Consider the following 18,612-nt stretch of genomic DNA (forward strand, 5'->3'; position numbering starts at 1 on the left):
TCACCAGACGGGTCAACAAGAGCAGCTCTCTGGATCACCCTGCAGACTGGGGGTGTTACTGCCTGCAGGGGTGCCAGACTCCCTATGGGATGCTGGGAAGAGCATCTTGGGATTGTACAAGACACATGGGATGTTTAGAGAAAAGACCAGAGCTGGGAAAAGGTGGATCAAGGTGGATAAGGGAGGAGATGTGGGAAAATGGAGAGAAGAGGGGATAAAAGAGGCCTGTAGCACATCAACAGGCTGGTCAGTACACTTGTCTGACCATGGCCTGCACACCCGATCACCATCGTCTGTCCTGCTTTATTAAACTCCATTTATAACCATTTTCCTGGTGAGGGGGCTGTCTATTCTGTGCGTGTGTGTATGGAGCCAAGTGCCTGTCACAGGAAAAGGGGCAAAGGTTCACAGGAGCCATGTGTCTGGGGTGCCGGGAACTGGAGGGACTGCGGCCCGTGCGTAGTGTATGTCAGTGTATGTATCTATGCATATATACGTGTGTGTGTATGTATGCAGCTGGGAGACCAGGGGCTCCAGGGGCCAGCTACTGGATAGTCCGAGTGTTGAGGGTCTGTGTGGCTGGCCATGTGCACAAGCATATCTGTACTCTGTGTGCGCACACTGGGGGTATGCACTCGGTCTTCCTCCCAGCTGGGCCTGGGGCCGTGGAGCCGCAGGAACCTCGCCTCTGTCAGGCTACTGGATTCCTGCCCCAAACACACACACTCTTTACTTCCCTTTTTCTTTCTTTTTTTTCCCTTTTTTTTCTTTTTTTAATAGTAACCTTAGTTGGCTTGTCTCATACTAAATTGTAAATCCTTTCAGATAAAGGCAAAGCTTGAGTGAATTCTGGAGCAGTTTATGATCTTGACTGTACCCTGTGCTCTGTTCTTTTCTGCGTATTTCCGGCAAACATGAGATCCAAACAGAGACCTAAGACATAAACTTGAAAGACACCCGAATGCAGGCATGTACTGCAGTCTGCATGTCTATCCCTGTTTTCTACTTGATACTAATAGTAAGTGGGCATGCACTGAAATACATCAGTTTTAAATAAATTACAAATTACCTGATACACTTTGGAAGGCAAGTTAGATTAAAGAATTCCCTTGGCTTCCACACTTTTTTTTCTCTCTCTCCACACAAAGTGGCATTTTCCACTTGAGAGGATTTAGTCATTTATTACTCTGTCATTGCACATTTCTCTACAGTACTAGAAATTTAAAACGCGTAACTCCTTCCACATTTCCTTTATTGCATTGCGCTCCCAATTTTGCTGAAATGCTCTGCACAGCTGTCCGATGCACTGGAAATTTGTAAGGTATTTGAAAAGTAAGAATTCATTTAATCAGCAAACCAGTAGTTAATCCTTTCCAGAAATTAATTTCAGTAATGACTGTATGAGCACTATTCAATCATAAACATGCTGTTAGAGCCACCTCTGTTTCTATAGTCTCTCAATGGTGCTGCAGCTGCCCTATTTTGAAGGGGCATGCTGCTTCATAAACATTTTGCTATGACCACTTCGGTGTGCTTTCTTGAAGTGTTCTTGAGCAGTGAGATTTGACTTCACATTTTATTTATGTTGTGTTTTGCCTGCAAAAACATTGTTTTATAAAGCAGAAGGAGCTCTTTGAGCATATTCCCACACCTCCCCAGTTTCTGGAAAGATCCCTCCAGTAGCTGGTCTGGGATGCTCAGACTGCCCAGCAGCTGGGACCAGCATCCTCAGGCCCCCCCAAGTCTCTGGCACTTTTAGGTATGAGCCTCTGAGCCCCACAGCCCCACGCCCGTTGCTGGTACTCAAAACTCTCACACGCAGACATGGCCTGTGCACCCCTCCATGTAACTGACCCTTGACACTCAGATTATCCGGTAGCTGGACCCTGGGGCCCCTGGTCTCACACTGCATGTACATTACTACTTTCTCGAGCTGTTTTCAAGAGAACTAGTTCCTTCCAAGACAAAATTTGGGTACTGTTCTGGGCGTTGTGTCGTCTGGAGACTTATTGCAGGAGCCATGTCAAGTTATGTTTCTTTTGGTCCACACAGTTCCTTATCCCAGCTGGCTTTCTGCACTCAGACATCCTAATTCATATTTCTGACAAACTCCAGGCATGTAACACTCTCCGTTTCATGTTTTAAAAACACCACTCCAGTAGGCTAGAACTCATAGCACTTTGAAATTAAAAACAACACAAAATTGCTCTTGTGCCTTGTACAAGAGCAACTAATGGCACCCAGCAAGACTCAGACCATGTGCTGTGCTGATCATCCAGAGAGGCGCTCGGGGAAATGGGCATGAGAATGGACATCGCCCAGGGAGCCACCCAAGCATTCCTCTGTAACAAATGCTTCTGCAGGATACGTGTGGCATTTGTATTGTGCCTAGATATGGCATTGGCTTAATAGCCGTAGTTTCTCTAAAGTGTTAGCTGAAAATTCCAAAACTAGCTTCAGATTTGGAGTATCCAGTCTGAATCTGATTTGCGCAAGGGTTGATGGAGTTGGACATACTTAGCAAATTGGTGTATTTCAATTAGGTAGACAAAATCGTTGCCACCTAGTCCCACAAAATGAAAAGACCTGTTCATGTAGGATTCTTCCATCTGTAAGTACATTCATTCTGTAGAATCTCATCCGAATTCAGCTAACGTCTAAATCAAGATGGTCTGCCGTTTCAACAATCTGCTATTGTAAAGCTGTTTTCACTATCAGTCCTTATGTATATATGTGCTAAAGTTTTAAAGCTAATTTATCAAGCAAACACCGCACACCATGAACCTTGCCTAAGTGAAAAGCTCGGCCTTGTGTTTCCTTAACAGAAAATGCTTTTGAGGGGGATTTATTTGATAACCTGTTGGTCTGGCAGCAATATACGGTCCCTCTCACCTTTTGATTTCAGCAGCTTAAGTCCAACTAACAAGCTGGTCAGAAAATATTGTTTCTGAAGGCAATTTTGCTTCAGTTTGGTTTCTTGGGATTAAAAAGCTGCTCCACATCAGTAGTCAAGTTGCAGAAAAATAGGCAGTCCCATTCTGGTCATCACAATGAAGAGACACGGGCCTGAACAGACCTGGCAGCTTCCCTAACCTCTTGCTCTATAGGTTGGATGCAAAAGGTCAGGGCCAAGGGGCATTGGTGGATGGCGGTTACGGAAACTCTAGCAACTGCTCCGGACTTTATCAAAGAACATCAATCTCTGAACTGCCAACCCAGTAGTATTGCATTAATTAAATACAGAAAATAAAGCTATAAAGAGGCAATAGTGCCTACACATATCTGCAGTATCTGAAATATCAAGAGCATGATTTTATTTTGAAACGGTGCCATTTCCTATCAGCACACAGAAGGCAGATAAGGGGAAGTTCCAAAATTGAATTACTAAGTATCAGACTCTCTTACTAAATTATCATTACAAAGGGCATGCACAGCCATGGATCAAAGAGCTTTGGAGAGCAACAATACTGCTACAGATGAGTAATGCCTTCTAATCTGTCTTGGTAACATGGCTGAGACACGCTTAGGAACACTCTCAGGAATGCAATATATGCATGTTAATAGTTGTAGTTACGTGTAATCCTGGGAAAACTTTCAAGTTGTTAAAGGAAGTATAATAAAGACATACTGTGTTACGTCTTTCCCACCTGCTCTTCTTTACGGTTGTTTGAGGAAGGAGACGGCTCAACCAAAATAGAGAAGGGGGAGTATGTCCTTTTGTTACGTGATTTGCTGGCGATGGCAAATGAAGGATTCACTCTGTGCCCGGCAGCTGCCCCTGCTGGAGTCTGGGGGGGTGGCCTTGCAGAAGGAGCCCCTCACCCTCAGCATCAGGGTAAGCAGGGACACATTCGTGCTGCCAGGGTCAGGTCAGAGTCACACAGGCAGGGAAGGGCTTATGAAGAGCTGCCTTCTCCTGTGCCCGGTCCTCTGCAGGCATTCGACCAAGAACACAGGCTGTGAGAATCTTCTAAAAACCTTAAAGAGCCCCAAGAGGAGCTTCTGAAACATCTTGTCTCACCCACCTTCCCTGAGGAGTCAACAGCCAAACTGAAGGAGCGGAGAGCCTCAGCAGATCACTTACTGGCACTTACTACACCATACATTCCTGATATTAAAAAAAACTCCTTGGGACCCATCTGAAGTCTGGTGATTATTATGGTCAAGAAAGAGTTGCATTGCTAATCTTTCTGAATATGGATGCTCAGTCTTAGGGCTGGCAGAGTTTTGTCATGTTTAAGGAATAGGTAATTCCTCTGCAAAAATAGTGCCTCATGTCAGCCCTGTCAACACCCTGTCCCCGACAGAGTGGCATCAGTGGGTTACATTTTCAAGAGGAGTCGCATCCAGCCTTGCTTTGCTGCAAGAAGGTGCTCACCGTGCGCAGTGCAATGCACTATGCCCTGGGCAGCTCTCCAAGACACCTGAAGGGCATGGTAGGCTATTGCCTGTCTCTTAGGTCCAAAAGAGGTTTTTTATGCTCCACTAGTTCACTTTCTAATATTGAATTACCACCCTAATTTTAAATTACTTTACATCCTAGGTTGCTGACCCGTCCGTGACTCACTGTAGCTCCATGGAAAATGGAGTGTTGGCAGAGGCCACACTGAGACTGCTTGTGATCAGAGAGGCCCAAGGTGTGGAATTCATTTGCGCTAACGATTAGACTGCACTCACAAAAGGCTAACCACTTCTGCAAGCCTTCCCTGAATGGTGATGGGAGGAATCAGCCTAGGAAAATTTTCCATGTGAGAGAGAGAGAGGAAAAGGAGAGAAAAGGAAAGGGAATAAAAAAGAACAAACAGTAGTAGCAGTGTTGGGAAGTAACACAGAGGAGGGCTATATTAATATTGTATTTAATTATTATTTTATTTGTCCTTGTTTAAGACTTAAAAGCCATTAAGATCCAGAAGTGTAAATAACAGAAGGATTCAAGATTACTGAGTGGCTATCCCTTAAAGTGCAAAAGCAGGATGTGCTTTGTACTTGTAATAGATATTCATGTTCTACTTTTTTCAAACTTCACAGGTTTGGAAATGATTTCAAGTGTTCTCAGATTTTTGCACTTGAGAACATCTGCAGGTGTAATTTTTGCTGGCACATATAATTGCAGGCACATTTTATTGTACTTAGATGCCTATTTTGTTTTGTCTGGAAAGTGAGCAGTTTGACATCTAAATTCCCCTGCAATCAGCTATGACATAAACTCTATCTACAGATGTATTCTTGACATAAAATTGGAAATGAAGTTGATGTCCTTTCCAAAAGTAATGCCTTCATCCTCACATTGCTAGACTGAAGTTAGTAGGTTTCAGGTTTTATAATAATACTAAATCTTTGTCAGCATATAGTTAAGAGGTATTAGCAATGACATTTTAAAACTATCACCCTGATATTGCTAAATCCATTGAAATAGCCAAGTAGCTGCAAGTAGATAAAACAATATTTGATGAAGATGGCAGTTTGGAAAGCTCTGCTACTGTGTGAAGAGTCAGCCAGGTGGTGCTTTTGAGTCATGATGTGGTCACACTGCCAAAAGCAACACCATGCAATTCTCCTGCTAGTTTCAAAGAAGATTTATGGCATTCTGCAGGATCTTTTGGTTGTAGCATAAGGCACAGTAGTAATAATTTTGCCAAGTACTGTATTTTGAGCTATTGATATTGTTACAATTTGCCCTAACCACTCACTCTGCATGGACCTAACTTCTGTAGGTGGCCCCAGGATTTCCTGTGCTTGTGACCTCTGTGCGTCTGCGTAGCAATTGCTGGAACAGTCAGTTGTGTTCCCTGGTGCAGATCCCACCAAAGGGTCGTCAGAGCGTCTGCCAGCACCACTGGTTTTTGGCCCTGCAAGTCACTCTACCATGTCAGGCCATCAGTGGTCTGAAGACCAAACGTAGCTGCTGTAATCAAAAACATGAAAAGGTTGGTTGCAGCCTGGCTTTTAGCTAGCCAGCAATACTTCTGCAGTTCCCTATTCTTGCAGCCACACAGGCAAGAGAAAAGACAGAACATTTCTCCTGAGGCAAAACAGAGACTTCCTCAGATGACAGGAGCTTCCCCTCCTCTGAACACAAGGCCACCAAAGGAGTCTACATTTCACGATTTGAATTTTCTATTTTATTTACTTTCTGCTCACTGACCTCCCTCTCCCACAGCCCTTCAGCTGCCAGTGTCTCCCCCCATCACAAACCCTTTCTTTCCACATCTTTCATTCCTGGCTATGCAGATCCATATATCATTCACACCAGCATTGTCCTTTTCAATCACAGAAATGCTGACTGGCGTTCTTTCTGAAGAAAAACTAAAAATACCTGCTAATTATGTGGCTGTAGAATCACTCCTTGTTTTATGAATTAATTTCTTTTTCAATTTTTTTTTTAACCTTTCATTGATTCTAGCTCAAGGTGAAAGTCCTTGCAGTATTTTTTCTTAGCCATTAAATCAACAAAACTCCCTGAGACATAAATGTGAATTGGTACTCAGCATTTCGGGCGTTCCTTTGCTGTCGCTTTTCCTGTATTTGCATATGGCACACAAACACACTGTACTGTGAAAAGATGGCATTTGTATCATAGAGGGATGGAGGAAAGAAAAAAACCTGCCTTACCAGTTTGTGTCTGGGTTTGTATAAGGTCACCTTGTCACCGTGCTGTTAGAGAGCCTTTCAGAAGTACCTGAATGTCTTCACAGTTTCTTTAAATAATAGCGGGCAAAATCCAGGAGGGCCTTTGGTAGCAAACTATGACGGTGACTGATTTAATGTGTATGATTTGCTATAATCTCCTATTTGCTATGAATCATTGCTACTAAGGTAGTGTCAGAAACACAGGAGTTGTGGACCTAAAGGGACCTGCGTATTATTCCTGGGGGAATGTATTACCACAGCGTCATCTGTGAGGAATTACTAAAACTTCCCTTCATTACATTGTCCCCAGACATACATATATATATATACACACATACATACGTACATGCATGCATACCTGTTTGTAATACATACATATGTGGGTGTGTATATATATGTATACACACTCTTGTAAATATATATATAATATTCTATATTTTATATATACTTACATAATGACAAAACAGTCCTTGTCTTTAGAATTTACTTCACACATTTTTGGGGAATTACCCTTTGGCACGTATACTGAACTATTACTGTTAATTGAAATTTGTGTGGTACAGGTTAGGAAGTTAAAGCTGCAAAGAAATAGAAGAAAAAAATGAGGTTGTGAACCATTGCTCTATAATACTTGATAATTCTTAGGAACACTTACATAGCACTTTTCATTTTCACAACTTTAAAAAAACCTAACTGATTCATCTTTGCAACATTCCTGCATAGTAAGTGCTATTCTCAAATAGTACCTTAATTAGCACATTTCCAAACAGCCCAAAAGGAGATACAACAGAGGGCTCCAGAGACGAGGTCATTTTAGATGAAGCTGTAATGGTTGTACAGCGGTGCTGCTGTTTGCCTGTGATCTGACCCAGAGCATGTGCTCCCCTAGACTACAAAGTGCAAACAGAAAGGTAATTAGTGTTAAATTACTCCTATTTTCAATGTATTAACACTAATGATGGGGAAGTACTTCTACCCTGCGCATGTGACACAGAGAAATGATCCTGAAACATTCAGTCACTGGCATTTTGTTGGAAATTAAACAACTGATATGCAAGTTACTGATACAGAAGAACTCTTCCCCTTAGTCTGTAGGTGAGTGCTGTACCACTGATCCCAGACCTGCTGCTCTACAAGCAAGGTTACAAAGCCTGGGTTGCCACGTGCTCCCAGTTAATTTCCTGCGAGCTGTCATTCCCCACACCATTTCCAGTGGTTTTCCACGTGCCTTGTCCTCCACACCCCAGGCACAGGGTCCTTCTCTCCCTCTCACCTCCCAGCTTCTGCTGTGCAAGAGGCAGAAGGTGCTGTGGTTCCTTCTGAGCTCCACGGGATGCTGGTGCTGAGCAGCCAGCCGGCAGGCCAGGCTCAACAGGTAGGTGTTGAGCTCGTGCTGCGTTAGCAGAGCCTCCCTCCTCCTTTCACCCACTGCTTTTTGTTGCTTGTAGGAAATTAGCTTCTGTAGCAGCAGAACCCTCTGGCAAATTCACTTTAAGCTCACCCCTCATTGGAGGGTCTGGAAGAGACAGACAGGCAGCAGTTCGGTTACAAAGCCCTACTATCTTTATGAAACTAGGCTAAAAAGTGTTTTTTAGGGATTCAGCTTCACTGCCTCTCTCTGCCTCAGTGTCCACTTTGTTCTCCTCAGCAGTAAAAGGACAACTGCTGCTAACATTGCACGCTCAAGCCAAATATCACCCACCATGCCAGGGAAGGTGGAGTAGATGGATACTATCGCAGTCAGAGTAGCAACATTTTCAAACATTCAAGGTGACAAGAAAGAACCTGGGGCCTCATCTACGCTGTACTTTGAGAGCAGTCTCAAGCCCTCGTGTGAAGCCCTTGTTCTCTGACCATCCACTCTATGTACTCTCAGGAACTGGGGCTACAATTAGGGCAAAACCAGACAGATACACAAAAGGTAAATGGTGTGCTTTAGGGTGTGCAGAATAGCCTGCAGTCACTTCCAGAAGGGCTCTGACAGCACCTACAAGCACAGTGTGATGGTGATTCAGGCTGCCTCTGAGTCCTTCTGGCAGTCTCAGGGTGAGCTCTGGTACCTCAGAGACATGGCTTCTGGTACCGCAAACAGAAAGTCATAACCTCAAAGGGGAGCACGAAGAGCAGGGTTCAGCAGCTTCCTCCCCAGAAAGCCTGGGTGTGGGATGCTCCTCTGAAGTACAGTGCTTTTTCAGAGCTCCCAAAGAGTCAGCCAGGCTGTAACGATGTAAGTTAACCTCTAGTCTGAGCAACAAGATGTTGACATCTCCATTAACCATAACAGTTTGCAGGCAACTCAAAAGCTAGTGGGATCATAATTAATAAGGTCAGCTACCATGAATGATGTGGTGATCATGGAGACTAAGGCTCACCTGAACAGCAGGCGCTGTAAGAAATTTAAAGGCAAGGTCATATATGTATGAAACAAAAATGTAGGTCATAGTTATAGATTGGTACTTGGAAAAGAATGATTTAGAAATTAATTGTGAAGGCCTGATAAGTCACTAAGAGCACATGAGCTCCCAGTGTGTTGCAGCAGCCAAAATGCAAGATGTCAGGTGTAAACAATGTCATTTCCACTGAAAGCAACAGTACTGATTGGAGTATTGGCTCCTCACTTCTCATTTCCATTTCTTAAAAGAATGTTGGCAAGTGTAAAAGGGTTCAGAAAAAGTCTGTAATAATTATTTGAGATCTGGATAATTTATTAGAATCATAGAATCATAGAATAGTTTGGGTTGGAAGGGACCTTTAAAGGTCATCTAGTCCAACCCCCCCTGCCGTGGGCAGGGACATCTTCAACTACATCAGGTTGCTCAGAGCCCCGTCCAACCTGACCTGGAATGTTTCCAGGGATGGGGCATCCACCACCTCTCTGGGCAACCTGTGCCAGTGCTTCACCACCCTCAGTGTAAAAAATTTCTTCCTTATATCTAGTCTAAACCTACCCCCCTTTAGTTTAAAGCCATTCCCCCTTGTCCTGTCGCAACAGGCCCTGCTCAAAAGTCTGCCCCATCTTTTTCAGAAGCCCCCTTTAAGTACTGATAGGCTGCAATAAGGTCTCCCCGAAGCCTTCTCTTCTCCAGGCTGAACAACCCCAACTCTGTCAGCCTTTCTTCAGAGGAGAGGTGTTCCATCCCCCGATCATTTTCATGGCCCTCTTCTGGACCCACTCCAACAGGTCCGTGTCTTTCTTATGCTGAGGGCTCCAGAGCTGGACGCAGTACTCCAGGTGGGGTCTCCCCAGAGCAGAGTAGAGGGGCAGAATCACCTCCCTCGACCTGCTGGCCACGCTTCTTTTGATGCAGCCCAGGATACGGCTGGCCTTCTGGGCTGCGAGCGCACATTGCTGGCTCATGTCCAGCTTTTCATCCACCAGTACCCCCAAGTCCTTCTCGGCAGGGCTGCTCTCAATCCCTTCATCCCCCAGCCTGTATTGATACCGGGGCTTGCCCCAACCCAGGTGCAGGACCTTGCACTTGGCCTTGTTGAACCTCATGAGGTTCACACGGGCCCACTTCTCGAGCTTGTCCAGGTCCCTCTGGATGGCATCCCGTCCCTCTGGTGTGTCGACCGCACCACTCAGCTTGGTGTCATCTGCAAACTTGCTGAGGATGCCCTCGATCCCGCTATGTCATTGATGAAGCTATTAAACAGTACTGGTCCCAATAAGGACCCCTGAGGGACGCCACTCGTCACCAATCTCCATCTGGACACTGAGCCGTTGACCACTACCCTCTGGATTTGACCATCTAACCAATTCCTCACCCACTGGACAGTCCACCCACCAAATCCATACCTCTCCAGTTTAGAGAGAAGGATGTTGTGGGGGACCGTGTCAGAGGCCTTACAGAGGTCCAGATAGATGACATCTGTAGCCCTTCCCATGTTCACTGATGTAGTCACTCCATCACAGAAGGCCACTAGGTTAGTCAGGTGGGACTTGCCCTTGGTGAAGCCGTGCTGGCTGTCTCGAATCACCTCCCTGTCCTCCATGTGCCTTAGCATAGCTTCCAGGAGGATCTGTTCCATGATCTTCCCAGGCACAGACGTGAGACTGACTGGCCTGTAGTTCCCTGGGTCTTCCTTTTTTCCCTTTTTAAAAATGAGGGTTATGTTTCCCCTTTTCCCATCAGTGGGAACTTCACCGGACTGCCATGACTTCTCAAATACGATGGATAGTGGCTTAGCAACTCTTCTAATGAGATACCAAAGGAACCCAATCTCAGCAAAGAGAAGACCCTATAAATACCTGTACAAAAATACACCTGGCAGTAGAAAACTCTAAGCTAATAGGAAAAAGGCTAGAAGCTGAAAGTGTCAAATTCAGACTGAAAGTAGAGCTCATCGAGGATATGTAATTAGAGATTTCTAGTTGGGGAATTCTCTCCAAATGTAATGAGTAATGAGTAACTTTTCATGACATAGAGTTTATCTCTGGAAGAAGCTGCAAGCCTGAGGAAGTACGTACTTGATGAAACTGCATGGTCAATGCTATGCAGGATATCAGAGCAGATCATTGCAATGTCTTGCTGGGGCATTTCCATCTCATGCCGAGTGTCAGCTTGCCAGATTGTCTAAACTGCACATATACCAGTTCACATCCAGTCTTACTCTGAAGAGAAATAAGTTGTCTCCTGGCCAGGGAAACTCAGACATAGACTAGAGAGCACATCCTTGGAGTATATGTCCAGCTCAAAATAGCTCCCATGGACCCTTCCTATCTACTATATGCCATCTAAAGCAAGCCTCATAGTGTTCCATGCTTCTCCCTAATCTCATATACACTATGTCATTATCTACATGCTTCATATTCAGAGTTACACTGCAAAAAGCCACATCTGACTGGCTGGGAAGCAGCTGTGCCTGTGGTCAACATCTGCGAGGATCATGCTTGCACCCACAGCTTCTTTGGCAAGAAGATTTGCCAGCAGCAATATGAAGAAATAGCAGACATATAAAGTACAGACAGCTTTTTACAACTGAGCAGCGCTGGTTTGCATTAAGGATGTTGGAAGCTGCATGCAGACATGGAAATGTCAGAAACCAGCCAGGAATGGCCAGCTTTTGTGCCAAACTGCATGTGGTACTTGGGAGACTGTCTTGGTACCTCACATGGTCAGCAACCTTTTGCAGTTAGGGCTGCGTGCCAGAGCTTGACAAATGACAGACAACTTCCATTTCAGACTCTTCACTTACTATAGCAGCTGAAGAGCGAAAGACAGAGAGAAAGAGGGAGAGGAAGAGAGAGGACCAGGCAGGCACTATCTCCCTTCTCCCCACCATCCTTGGAAGCAGACTTGGAGAGATCAGCTAAGAGCACATGTCCAGCTCATGGGGCAGAAATCTAGCTTCAGCACAATCTTGATGAGGATATCCTTGTTTCTGTAGGATAAAGCAGGAGTGACCTGTGCCTAATGAGAGTATCCTGACATGTAGTCTGCAGTTCCTGGCAGACAGAGAATGAGAATTGGCTGCATCTGGTGCCCCAAGGGTACCTTCCAAAAGTACTTCACCTTGTCCTGAACTTTCCATCACACACAGAAGGGGAACTGCTCTCTGTTCACAGGGGTGGTCTCCTGCCTTGTTTGCTTGCAAAGCAGTGGTAATGATTTAATGGCGTGCTGTTTGTTGGTCTTGCTCGCTTTTAACAACTTTTCTTTGTAGTAAAATGAGTGGAATGGTTGTATCCTCCACCCTGGTCTTGCACCTAAGCTACCACCAAATGAGGATAGACTTGCCATAATCCATAGGATGACTTCTACCCTCTGGGATATAGGACATGAGATCCTGTATAGGAAGTGTTAACCTTCCAGGAAGATGGTTGCTGGAAGGTGGTGCTTCTCGCTCCAGCCACAGACTTGGCAGATACTTGGCAGCATCCTGGAAGGGATGGATCTGACTTTCCTTAATGTTCAGGATGAGGGAGAGGTCTTTTATCCAAAGCACCTCCTTACCCAGTATGGATTGTTATGTGCCATCCTGTATGATAGAGGTCACGCTAACTAAGCTGATCTTCACCACAGTGATCAGCAGCAGTAAGAGCTGGTATGAGGTGCAGCAGGTGCAGAGGAGAGGCTGAGGAGTTCCCTCAAGCCTTGATTTTTATGTTGATCATGTTGGCCATGATCATGATCGTGACAAGGCAGATGTCAAGGGCACAGGGCAAACATCCTTGTGTTTTCAGAGTGCAATGTGCATAGACAGTTTTTTCACCACAGAGTATTCCTGCCACAGAGACTATAGTTGTACTATTAAATTGAACATGCCCAGCACCCTTCTCAGGCAGGGAGTGGCCCATCTCCTTGTGATTAAAAGCTCCTTAATCTCCAGAACATGGGCAGTCACATGCAGGTCACCTCTTTGGAAACTGTCTTGTCCCTTACCTGCTTCTGAACTACACCTGGGAATTGGTTGGGAGACGACTGCTTTGCATGTCTAAAGCCATGCTTTGGGCCATCCATCATAAGCAATGCAGGTGCAGTCCCTGGGTACGTTCCCTGGCACTGTTCAGTGTACTGGTACAGATGTACCCAACGTGTGTCACCAGCAGGCCTCGGGAGCTCAACACTACGACCATAGCCAGGTCCACACATGGTCCAGCACATGATCTTGGCACTGCAGGATGCATGTCATGGGCCCTCTAACAACATGGGCACAGCCAAGGGATTCCTCCTGTCGGCCCAGGCTCTGTGTAAGTGCACAGGCGAACAGGTGCACAGGACACCGGTTTTAACCCCCAAAACCCTAATGGCTTTGGATTTGATTACCTGGGAAATGTCCTTCTACGTGTCAGCAGGAGTACTGTGCAAGGAAGGCACTGTTGATGGGCCGTGCTGTCCAAGGGGCTTGGACACGAGGGTTCACTGTCCTTTACCCACCTCCTCAGAGTTACCAGAGCCCAGACATGTAATTCTGGCTGCTTCAGCATTTCTTCCTTTTCCCACCCAAGCCAGGGAGTGGGCAGGACAGGGGCTCCTCTTTTGTAAGAGCTAGCATGGACAATGCACTCAGGAAAACCAGGCTCTCTCATTAACCCCGGACAAGTCCATTTATGTGTCTGCACTCTTCCCTACCCTGCAGTAAAGCTGCTGGGCAGGAGGTGTTTCCATGTCTGCTAATACCAAGCTCAGCTTGGTTGGGCCCTCAGGTGCTGCACAGTGCAAGTAATCATAGCTTAAAAATGAGCTACCTGGTGCTGGTGGCTGTATCAAGGGTTACTGGTGGTCTTTGTATGTCTGGAGACATAAATAAAATAAAGCCACCTAAGGATAAAATTGCAGGGCATAAAACCCCCTTGAGTTCGTGACGGATCAGACTGTGTTCCCAAGGTCTGATGGGATCTGATGTGTCACATCGGTGGCAGCAGTCCCCAAGGCAGCCAGTCACATGGTGCTATCTATGAGGGATGATGGAGTCTGTTGTATAACAATACCACGTAAGATGGGCTTTGAAGAGGTGCTCTAGCAAACTGTATGCAACTTTATTTTCTTTTAAATAAAGGCGCTTTAGAATTGCACAAGTGCAGAGGAAACATCTGATGTTAATTCTTTCTTTGTACCATCAAAACTGAAAAAAGAAATTAAGCTTCACCAGCAAATAACTGAAATACAGCAAAGATTATTATATGTCAAATTACAACTTGCAGTAATCCTTCATCTCCACATTATGAATTCATAAAAGCAATTGCAGCATGTTTTTAATTATTAACTACCACATAATGGAGTAGGCAATACAATATACTAGAGTTTTTCTTTTTTTTTCCATATGGGAGATCTGAATTTAAATTCTGGATATGGCTACAAGTTAAAGCAAATTCTCAAATTTCCGTCTCACCTTTCACTATCCACACGACAAAAACCCAATTAAAAGGAATTCCTCCAGGAACGATTATGGCAGTGCTGATGCTATCTATTTTCAAGTGCAGATCAACAGATCCGTGTGAAGGGATCTTGCACAGTGCTTGCATATTAATGTCAGCAAACCACATCGCTCATCCAGAAAAAATAAAAAGAAATCTGGTGACATCATTCATCTTCCCTGTCAAGTGACCTGCAACGCCTAAATAAATGGATATTTCATAACATGTATTTGTAACTAGCAATCAGAAACAGCTGGGGTGACGAGTACAATATTTTCCAGTCAACAACACCAGAGTCTAGTGGCTTTTTATTTTAAATTCTGTATGGGTTGAATACATCCCCCGTATACATCAATTACCTCTAAGTGAGATGGACGTTGGATGGGTATGACTATCAGTTAAGCTAAGGTGCTTTTTTATGACACTTGATTAGTCTAATGGAATCTGGGAGTGAATGGAAAGGATGCTCTTGTGATGCTCTCTGCTCTGAGGACCTCCTGCAGCATGGGGAGGACCTACACCATCTTTGCTGCCAGCTTGTCCCGTAGAGCTCGGGTGCGGTTCAGGAGTGTGGTGCAACCGCCTGAGCGCACACCGTGAACAAGGCACAGTCCTCCACCCCCTAAAGCCAGTCCCTTGCTCCACGCTGTGAAAAGCTGGGTTCACCATGCATCAGATGACAGAGGTGTATCCAGTCATTTCTATATTGGAAAAGAAAGACATATTTGTTTTTCTACTGTTTGTTTCTAGGTAAAATCCAGTTTGACTGTTTTAGATCAGTGGTGCTCAGTGCCTTTTGACATGTTACAACAGCAGAAAGGTAGAGATTGGCTCTGTCTCTACTGAAAAACAGAGAATGGAGCAAGAGTAACCCAGCCTGCCCTCACCCTCCACCTTCCACTGCTGGGATCTACCATCTGGAGATGGAAGACTAATATCTAACAATTACACCTCCTTTAAACAAAGAAGAACATCCTGTATTCAGTCCATATCCTTTCTGTGAACCCAGGTTTAGGACGCTGGGCTGCGCACTTCAGCCTCAGCGCTAAAACCCAGCAGCCAGCAAGACTGCCTCTGCACCGAGTACGAGTCTGGCTCTTCTGTCGGGAACCCGCAGGGTGAAAACGCAACTCGGTGCAAGGAAGGAGAAAGAAATGCAGACAAAGTGCATAAGTAAAAGTTGATACTTAACGACACTTTAAGTCTCATGATGTTTTTACTGTGTTTTTACACTGGAAGACAAGTTTCTGGGTTATAGGTGTGTGCAGATAGGATAAGATCAGCTGTATGGACCATGGAGTTCTCTGTGAACATACAGCCTGTGCCAGAAGATTATCTTCAACAGAAACAAAATAGTGACAAAACAACCTATGCTGATAACTCATGAATCTTTAGAAATATCATAGTAGTGTCCTCACAGCAATCTCACAAATCCTAGAGGTTAACCACCAGCATTAATTTTGCTTTTTGCTCACTAGGAAATAGATTTTAGGAGGACATTGCTGCCCTACCCCTGTGGCCCTGACAAAACCAGCATGGTTAAAAGCACGCTTCTCAAGATTAGGTAAAACATAACTCAGAAGAAACTCATAGAGCACTACAAGTTAAGGTGAAATCCTGGTTCTACTGAATTCAAGGGCTAGGTCCTCTTCTAGAAGGAACTCTGTATATCCACATATATGATTAGGGACTCCCGAGTGCTCTGGTAATAATAAATAAACAAATTTACTGATTTTGTCTGATTTCAACAGAGGAAGGATTTTACCTGACCTTCTATATACATTCATATATTCACAAATGTATCGACGTGTATTGTAAATTGGCACGAGACATCAATGCAATTTTTCTAGGAGTGTTCCTGAACACAAAATATTTTCAGAGCTAGTCCCTATCTGTAGACCCCACTTCTGTGGCTAAAAGGAATTAAAGATCTGTTTTAGAGTCTGACATTAGAGATGGAAGAGGTATACTGAACAGCTACTCCATCGCTCTTGGGCACACGAGGGAATTCTCATTGCACGTGTCTTAGAGCTTTGTCGGGTGCAGCTGTAAGTGGTGCATAGAAAAGGTCTCCCATGCATGCCCAATGTTCCTCCACAATCCTACTGATCTCACTGTAAGAAAACTTTCCTGGACATCCCCCTGTTACTTTCCTCTGCTTTGTCCTACCTCCTACATACCTTATAGTGGAAACTTTGTCATTCATTTCTGCCAATACACTCCTATGAGTACTGTACCAGCCAAGGGGCTAATGGATAGCGCCTGGGGGTTTCTGGCCATGGGTCTGCCCCCTTCAGAGAAGAGACGCCCAGGTGGCCCCAGGCGCTCCCTTTTTCTTCACTTTGTGGAGACCAGGACTTGATTTAGGAAAGAAGTGGAGTTTGCTGGCGGGGCTCAGCATAGCTGTGATTTATCTCTGCTATTTCTGAGGAAGGTGTCTGAGAACACTAAATTCTGTATTAAATTTCCAGAGAACTGACACATTTCAAGGGCACAAGTGTGAATCCCTCCAGTCATTTTCACTGTAGTTTATCAAGAAAGAGTTTTCCTTAATGAATTTTTGCTTGTGAACTTGCTATGCTCCGATATAGCTAGTGAATTATTATCCCTCTTAATGGTAATTCTTGAGGGCTAAGTTTTGAGATATTAGAGATTATGCCCAGGATCAATTTTTTAAAAGGTGCTATGGTATTACAGTGTACTACCATTTCGTTACTTCAATTTTCTTGTACATACTGTATTTTACATGATTTCTCAAGCATTAAGATGTGTTGTACAGTTTTAAACCCGCCTAAAGATGCACTCTAGTGCATAGGCAAGCCATTGGGGTTTTTTATACAGGAAATGTATTTGTTACCTAAACAGCTGAAATCTTTCCTCGTGCTTTAGAAGTTAGCTAGATGGGAAAGAGAAGCGCCCGTATACTCAGTCAGACCGAGCTCCTCAGAAGACCTTCTTCCAATGTGGTATTAGCATGCTGCAAAGAGCATCACGGTAGGACCTAAGCACATGTACGATCTAAGACCCGGGGATTTGGACTTCTCTCCCATGTGTGCTGAAATCCACCCAGCGCATTGTTAGTTCAAACCAGAAATACGTGCATTTTCAGCACGAGGAATGTCTTTTGTATCCCCCTAACCACGCTTCCTCCACGCTCAGACAGACCAAGTGCAGAAACCGATATTGCCAGGTATGAAGGACTCGGACAACAGAGGGCAGGATTGGGCCATAATGCGTACAGGACCTCTGGGTACAGTGTTAAGCTTAGTAAAAGCAGCACGTCTGGACTGACTCTTTAGAGTTCTTTTTCTTTTTTTTTTTAAAGAAAACTGCCAGACAAAGCAATAAAGAACATTTCCTGTCTTTTACAACTTAATGTGGCTGCAGTGGCTCAGCTGTGCTGACATTCAGCTGGTGGTATGACAGGCTGGCTGGAATTCACCTCTTCAGGGTAGGAAGGTACCGGTGCTCCCCTGCTTCATCCCACCTTCCCCTCGGAGGGACTGGTAGGGTCTGCAGCTCCCATTGGCAGGGCAGAGGTTAATGGAAGAATTTGTTTCCTTTAAAATAGAGCGCTGTCAAAATTCAAAATTTAATAGAAGAGCCTAATGCTAGGAGAAGAGAAAAAGCGTCCGTGAGTCAGTCCCCTGCTCACTCAGAGGAACCAGCTGCTGGGGAAGGCAAAGGGAAAGGGGGGCAAGGCTGGAGGGATAGCCCCCAGGTCTGATTTTGCAAGAATAAGCAGGAGTGCCAGGAATAGACCAGACACACTAGCCCAAGATGGGCAGAAATGTTTAATTCAGTTTTATTCCTTTTGAATTTTCTGAAGCGGAGAAGCCCTAAGTCTTGCTCCTTCTAAAGGTGAGAGCAGCTGATATTCAGACTCAGTGTTGCAAGGGACAGTATTTATTTGGGATTGTCAAGGCTTGCAGGCTTGTCTGGAAGTGCAGCTGAAGGGATGGAATATGGAGGATCCAGCTTCTTCAGGTCCAGAAAAGCTGGCAGTGCCCAGGAAAGGTACAATCTGTGATGCTAAACCTACCCGAGGTGGGTTGCTGGTCTCCCAGGGACCAGCATTTGCCCTGACTAGTGTCCCAACACCACCGCACTGCTGGCCTGTC

The sequence above is a fragment of the Aptenodytes patagonicus genome, chromosome 2 (genome assembly GCF_965638725.1).
Source record: "Aptenodytes patagonicus chromosome 2, bAptPat1.pri.cur, whole genome shotgun sequence".
NCBI lineage: Eukaryota > Metazoa > Chordata > Aves > Sphenisciformes > Spheniscidae > Aptenodytes > Aptenodytes patagonicus.